This window comes from Eleginops maclovinus, chromosome 4, assembly GCF_036324505.1.
Source record: "Eleginops maclovinus isolate JMC-PN-2008 ecotype Puerto Natales chromosome 4, JC_Emac_rtc_rv5, whole genome shotgun sequence".
Lineage (NCBI taxonomy): Eukaryota > Metazoa > Chordata > Actinopteri > Perciformes > Eleginopidae > Eleginops > Eleginops maclovinus.
Window position 1 is genome coordinate 4,409,896 of NC_086352.1, and position 8,253 is coordinate 4,418,148.

Consider the following 8,253-nt stretch of genomic DNA (forward strand, 5'->3'; position numbering starts at 1 on the left):
CCCAGGAGCAGCTGGGGGGGGGGCAGGGTCTTGCCCAAGAAACACATGCTGACTGCAGTGGGGTTTGAACCAGTTCTCCCCTGATCAAAAGATCAGCACCTTATCCCACTGAGCCACAGCCTCTTCCCAATCACAACAGAGCACCCCAATATTAAACAACTTATCTCTTAAGCCCCGCCCCCGACCTCTCCCTCTCTGCCAGTCCGATGAATGGAGAGAGGAAATAACTTTCACAACTTTTAGACCCTAATGATTTATTTAAGGGATATAAAAAGAAGAGTTTATTTACTTAAAAACAAATCATACGCTGATTTACAGATGTGTCTTTCCCAATATAGGTCAATGGGAAAACGTCTTTTTGGGCCCAGTGAAGTCACAGAAGTTGTAAGACCAGCGGGGGCCTAAGGTCCGTTATATTTTACTGCATTATCCAGAGATTTGTTTCAGTTCGAGGGAGCCATTAACTGTGTGCTGAGTTATTCAAAAGTAAATGTTTCATTATGAATGTGTTGCTCACTGGATTATCAAAGCCCCCATCACCCCGGCAACAAACTGTTCTGTCTGCTGCCGTCTGGCAGGCAGTCCCGCAGCATCCGGACCTAAACCACCAGACTCGGACACTTTTATCCCATAGGCCATAAGACTAACACCTGAGGTCTGTGGAGCGTTACGTTCTGTTCTTATATCGTATTCTATTGACTTATTTTTATTTCCATTCTGTTTTTTATTTCACAGGTTTTATTGTTTTATCTTCTATATTTTATGCTGCATGGGTGGAGGAGCTCTGGACTGGAGTTTTTCATTGCCATCTCTACAGTGTAGCTGCTAATGGCAATTAAGCCTTGAATGTTGTTCACATCTTTAGTGCGACTGTTGAAGTGTGTAGAGGGTTCAAATGACAACATTACCACAACAACAACAACCACAAACTCAAAGTGCAAAACAAGAAACACCAAAAGAATGAAGAAGAAACTTAATGTGAAATGGGATGTAAATACAATAAAAAACTGCAGATTAAATCAGCTATAGCTTCCATCTGAGGTCGGTGTAATGATGTAATCTGTCGCCACGGCAACAGAAACACAAACAGCGACATCATGTGGCCATCGTCAGGGGACAGGAAGTTTGTTTAGTGTCAACAACAGGAGTGTGTGTGTGTGTGTGTGTGTGTGTGTGTGTGTGTGTGTGTGTGTGTGTGTGTGTGTGTGTGTGTGTGTGTGTGTGTGTGTGTGTGTGTGTGTGTGTGTGTGTGTGTGTGTGTGTGTGTGTGTGTGTGTGGAGGACAGCAGGAAGTGACCTCATGTCAGCAGGAAGCAGCTGTCAGTATGACTTCATGTTCAGGAGCTGGTGGTGGATTTCAGATGGCGCCAACACCCCCCCCCCCCCCCCCCACACACACACACACACATCAGTGAACATCCAGGGAGTGGCCATAGAGATTGGGAAAGTACCTGGGTGTTCATCTGAACTACAAACTGGACCGGTCCGATAACTCTGCTGCTCTCCACAGAAGGGACAGAGCAGCCTCTTTCTGCTGAGGAGACGGAGGTCTTTTGGGGTGGAGGGGGCACTCCTTCAGACCTTCTTTGACTCTGTGGGGGCATCAGCCATCTTCTATGGTGTGGCCTGCTGGGGCTGCAGCATCTCGGCTGCTGACAGGAAGAGACTGAACAGACTGATAAGGAAGGCCAGCTCTGACCCTGTGGAGGTGGTGGGAGACAGGAGAATGGATGTTTATTGTTTATTGTCAACAGCATGGGGGGGGGGGGGGGTACATGAAGGGGAAGGAAACATAGTACTCAGGCCTCGGTGCTAGCTATCTGACTGAATGAATTTGAGAATAAAATAGACATGTTAAAATAAGATAAGTTAAGTGACTTAAGGAAAGGATATGTAGGACCTGTCCTGTCTAACCCTATCCAGCATTAAAAACATCACAGCACAAAGTGCAGTAGAAGATAAATAAATAAAGGTCAGCAGCTTAAAGAGACTCCAGGCATGCCAGGGCAGTCCGGTTTGAGTTCATCAGTCTGACGGCATCTGGGGAGAAGCTGTTTGTTAGCCTGGTTGTGCTTGCCCGGATGCTGAACAGCCTTCTGTCTGAGGGGAGGAGGGAAAACAGTTTGTGCGCAGGGTGGGTGGAGTCCGTCATTATGCCGGTCGCTCTGCCCCTGCATCGGTTCGAGTAGGTTTCAGAGAGGGCTGGCAGGTTGCATCCGATGGTCCGTTGTGCAGACCTCACCACCCTCTGCAGCATCCTCTTCTCTGCCACAGTGCAGCTGCAGTACCAACAGTAATGCAGGTGGACAGGGTGCTCTCCACCACACACCTGTAGAAAGAGCTGAGGATGTCGGTGTCCAGCCCTGCCTTCTTCAGCTTCCTCAGGAAGTAGAGGCGTTGGTGAGCTGTTTTGAAGAGGGTCAGGGAGTTTTGGTGCCAGATGAGGGTGTCCTCACTGTGTAGCTCCTTCAGCGACATGCTGCTGCACCCGCGGTGTCTCAGGGAGAGATACCTTCCTTCCTGCAGCGGTAAGACTCTATAACCAGCATGGCCCCCGGTAGACCCCCCACATATAACAGCACTGACTATAACACCCCCTGTTGTGTTAATGACTGTGCAATACGTATCTGGCTGCTATACATATCTTTGTGTATTTGTAAATTGTGTGCTTCTATTTTAGTATCTGGGTGAAACATGAAGCTGTCTGTGGCTCTTTCTGCTGTAATAATGAACATCTCCACTCTGTGGGACGATCAAAGGGATTCTGGTTCTGAAACATCTGCAGCTGACAGGAGGTTCAGGAGGTTCAGGAGGTTCTTCAGTACAGCTGTCTAGAGGGCCTGTAGCACGTTAGCATGTACGTACGGTAGCATAAGAACATGCATATTCACATAAGCATGTTCTTATGTTGGCATGTATCAGTTGAGCAAGTAGCATAATAACAAGTTAGCATGCCAAAACGTTAAGATGTCACCACATTGGCATGTTAGAATGTCAAAGCGTGATATAAACAGAGGATCACGTTAGCATATTAACCTGTTAGCATGTCAGCAGATAAGCACGTAAACACTTTGGAAGGTCATTTGGTTGAGTTGTTTAGCTATAAGCATGTTAGCACTTTAGCATATTACAACAAAAGTACTTTGAAACATTAGCATGTTAACATGGGGTATGCATGCTGACATGCTAACAACATGCTAACAGTTGTTGGATGGACCATTAACCTAGGGTGACCAGACGTCCTCTTTTGCCCGGACATGTCCTCTTTTTATGTCCTGTCCGGAGCGTCCGGGGGGGTTTTATAAATTCATGAAAACGTCCGGTTTTCACAGTTTTTCATGGGACCATTAAGCGTGTACTTAAATTGAATGGCGCTTTGCACAGAAGTCTACTGTACTTAGACTTCCCCCCCAACAATCGCAAGTGTCCTCTTTTTCGCCACCTCAAATCTGGTCACCCTAATTAACCTAACCCAGAATCAGAAGGTCTGTGTGTCTTCTTCAGACGCTTACGGACCGGCAGTTCTTTGTGTGTGTGTGTGTGTGTGTGTGTGTGTGTGTGTGTGTGTGTGTGTGTGTGTGTGTGTGTCATACTTGTCATGGCCGCTCCTTTTTGATTGACGCTGTTATGATGTTGTCGCGGCTCGTTGCCGGGACAACACCTCCTCACATGGGATGGGATAATAAAATGTGCACACACACACACACACACACACACACACACACACACACACACACACACACACACACACACACACACACACACACACACACACACACACACACACACACACACACACACACACACACACTCTTCAAAATAAAAGCATCTCCTAATGATAGACCTGCTGTTATTATTTTAATATCTCAGCTGTCGTGGAGCTGCGGTTTGAGCCCACAGATCATGGCTGAGCAGGAGAGAGCCTCAGGACTCAATGACTTCATCACAAAACAATGGAGAAGATTCTGGAGACCAATGGGAGGAGAGCCTAATTTTTCACCCAATGGGAACGATGGAGCATCAGCTGTGAAACACAGGAAGAGCCTCTGGCAGCGTGATTCAGGTCGCCTTTACTTAGAGCAGAATGGGCTCTGGTTTCAGACAGAGGGTGAACAGAGGTGCTGCAGCACAGACAGTATGAGACACATAAACATACTGATATACACCTGAACATCAGCAGGAGAGGACTCTTTAAAGTAGAGACACTACATACTGATATACACCTGAACATCAGCAGGAGAGGACTCTTTAAAGTAGAGACACTACATACTGATATACACCTGAACATCAGCAGGAGAGGACTCTTTAAAGTAGAGACTTAACATACTGATATACACCTGGACATCAGCAGGAGAGGACTCTTTAAAGTAGAGACACTACATACTGATATACACCTGAACATCAGCAGGAGAGGACTCTTTAAAGTAGAGACACTACATACTGATATACACCTGAACATCAGCAGGAGAGGACTCTTTAAAGTAGAGACACTACATACTGATATACACCTGAACATCAGCAGGAGAGGACTCTTTAAAGTAGAGACTCTACATACTGATATACACCTGAATATCAGCAGGAGAGGACTCTTTAAAGTAGAGACTCTACATACTGATATACACCTGAACATCAGCAGGAGAGGACTCTTTAAAGTAGAGACACTACATACTGATATACACCTGAACATCAGCAGGAGAGGACTCTTTAAAGTAGAGACACTACATACTGATATACACCTGAACATCAGCAGGAGAGGACTCTTTAAAGTAGAGACACTACATACTGATATACACCTGAACATCAGCAGGAGAGGACTCTTTAAAGTAGAGACACTACATACTGATATACACCTGAACATCAGCAGGAGAGGACTCTTTAAAGTAGAGACTCTACATACTGACATACACCTGAACATCAGCAGGAGAGGACTCTTTAAAGTAGAGACACTACATACTGATATACACCTGAACATCAGCAGGAGAGGACTCTTTAAAGTAGAGACACTACATACTGATATACACCTGAACATCAGCAGGAGAGGACTCTTTAAAGTAGAGACTCTAACATACTGATATACACCTGAACATCAGCAGGAGAGGACTCTTTAAAGTAGAGACTCTACATACTGATATACACCTGAACATCAGCAGGAGAGGACTCTTTAAAGTAGAGACTCTACATACTGATATACACCTGAACATCAGCAGGAGAGGACTCTTTAAAGTAGAGACACTACATACTGATATACACCTGAACATCAGCAGGAGAGGACTCTTTAAAGTAGAGACTCTACATACTGATATACACCTGAACATCAGCAGGAGAGGACTCTTTAAAGTAGAGACTCTACATACTGATATACACCTGAACATCAGCAGGAGAGGACTCTTTAAAGTAGAGACACTACATACTGATATACACCTGAACATCAGCAGGAGAGGACTCTTTAAAGTAGAGACTCTACATACTGATATACACCTGAACATCAGCAGGAGAGGACTCTTTAAAGTAGAGACTCTACATACTGATATACACCTGAACATCAGCAGGAGAGGACTCTTTAAAGTAGAGACTCTACATACTGATATACACCTGAACATCAGCAGGAGAGGACTCTTTAAAGTAGAGACTCTACATACTGATATACACCTGAACATCAGCAGGAGAGGACTCTTTAAAGTAGAGACACTACATACTGATATACACCTGAACATCAGCAGGAGAGGACTCTTTAAAGTAGAGACTCTACATACTGATATACACCTGAACATCAGCAGGAGAGGACTCTTTAAAGTAGAGACTCTACATACTGATATACACCTGAACATCAGCAGGAGAGGACTCTTTAAAGTAGAGACTCTACATACTGATATACACCTGAACATCAGCAGGAGAGGACTCTTTAAAGTAGAGACTCTACATACTGATATACACCTGAACATCAGCAGGAGAGGACTCTTTAAAGTAGAGACACTACATACTGATATACACCTGAACATCAGCAGGAGAGGACTCTTTAAAGTAGAGACTCTACATACTGATATACACCTGAACATCAGCAGGAGAGGACTCTTTAAAGTAGAGACTCTACATACTGATATACACCTGAACATCAGCAGGAGAGGACTCTTTAAAGTAGAGACACTACATACTGATATACACCTGAACATCAGCAGGAGAGGACTCTTTAAAGTAGAGACACTACATACTGATATACACCTGAACATCAGCAGGAGAGGACTCTTTAAAGTAGAGACACTACATACTGATATACACCTGAACATCAGCAGGAGAGGACTCTTTAAAGTAGAGACTCTACATACTGATATACACCTGAACATCAGCAGGAGAGGACTCTTTAAAGTAGAGACTCTACATACTGATATACACCTGAACATCAGCAGGAGAGGACTCTTTAAAGTAGAGACTCTACATACTGATATACACCTGAACATCAGCAGGAGAGGACTCTTTAAAGTAGAGACACTACATACTGATATACACCTGAACATCAGCAGGAGAGGACTCTTTAAAGTAGAGACTCTACATACTGATATACACCTGAACATCAGCAGGAGAGGACTCTTTAAAGTAGAGACTCTACATACTGATATACACCTGAACATCAGCAGGAGAGGACTCTTTAAAGTAGAGACACTACATACTGATATACACCTGAACATCAGCAGGAGAGGACTCTTTAAAGTAGAGACTCTACATACTGATATACACCTGAACATCAGCAGGAGAGGACTCTTTAAAGTAGAGACTCTACATACTGATATACACCTGAACATCAGCAGGAGAGGACTCTTTAAAGTAGAGACTCTACATACTGATATACACCTGAACATCAGCAGGAGAGGACTCTTTAAAGTAGAGACACTACATACTGATATACACCTGAACATCAGCAGGAGAGGACTCTTTAAAGTAGAGACACTACATACTGATATACACCTGAACATCAGCAGGAGAGGACTCTTTAAAGTAGAGACACTACATACTGATATACACCTGAACATCAGCAGGAGAGGACTCTTTAAAGTAGAGACACTACATACTGATATACACCTGAACATCAGCAGGAGAGGACTCTTTAAAGTAGAGACTCTACATACTGATATACACCTGAACATCAGCAGGAGAGGACTCTTTAAAGTAGAGACTCTACATACTGACATACACCTGAACATCAGCAGGAGAGGACTCTTTAAAGTAGAGACTCTACATACTGACATACACCTGAACATCAGCAGGAGAGGACTCTTTAAAGTAGAGACACTACATACTGATATACACCTGAACATCAGCAGGAGAGGACTCTTTAAAGTAGAGACACTACATACTGATATACACCTGAACATCAGCAGGAGAGGACTCTTTAAAGTAGAGACTCTACATACTGATATACACCTGAACATCAGCAGGAGAGGACTCTTTAAAGTAGAGACTCTACATACTGACATACACCTGAACATCAGCAGGAGAGGACTCTTTAAAGTAGAGACTCTACATACTGATATACACCTGAACATCATCAGGAGAGGACTCTTTAAAGTAGAGACGCTACATACTGATATACACCTGAACATCAGCAGGAGAGGACTCTTTAAAGTAGAGACTCTACATACTGATATACACCTGAACATCAGCAGGAGAGGACTCTTTAAAGTAGAGACTCTACATACTGATATACACCTGAACATCATCAGGAGAGGACTCTTTAAAGTAGAGACTCTACATACTGATATACACCTGAACATCAGCAGGAGAGGACTCTTTAAAGTAGAGACTCTACATACTGACATACACCTGAACATCAGCAGGAGAGGACTCTTTAAAGTAGAGACTCTACATACTGATATACACCTGAACATCATCAGGAGAGGACTCTTTAAAGTAGAGACTCTACATACTGATATACACCTGAACATCAGCAGGAGAGGACTCTTTAAAGTAGAGACACTACATACTGATATACACCTGAACATCAGCAGGAGAGGACTCTTTAAAGTAGAGACTCTACATACTGATATACACCTGAACATCAGCAGGAGAGGACTCTTTAAAGTAGAGACTCTACATACTGATATACACCTGAACATCAGCAGGAGAGGACTCTTTAAAGTAGAGACTCTACATACTGATATACTCCTGAACATCATCAGGAGAGGACTCTTTAATAAATGCATGTATTTGTCTGCATGCTGTTCAGGTTCAATATGAATGGTTGGATTTGAAGAACCAGAG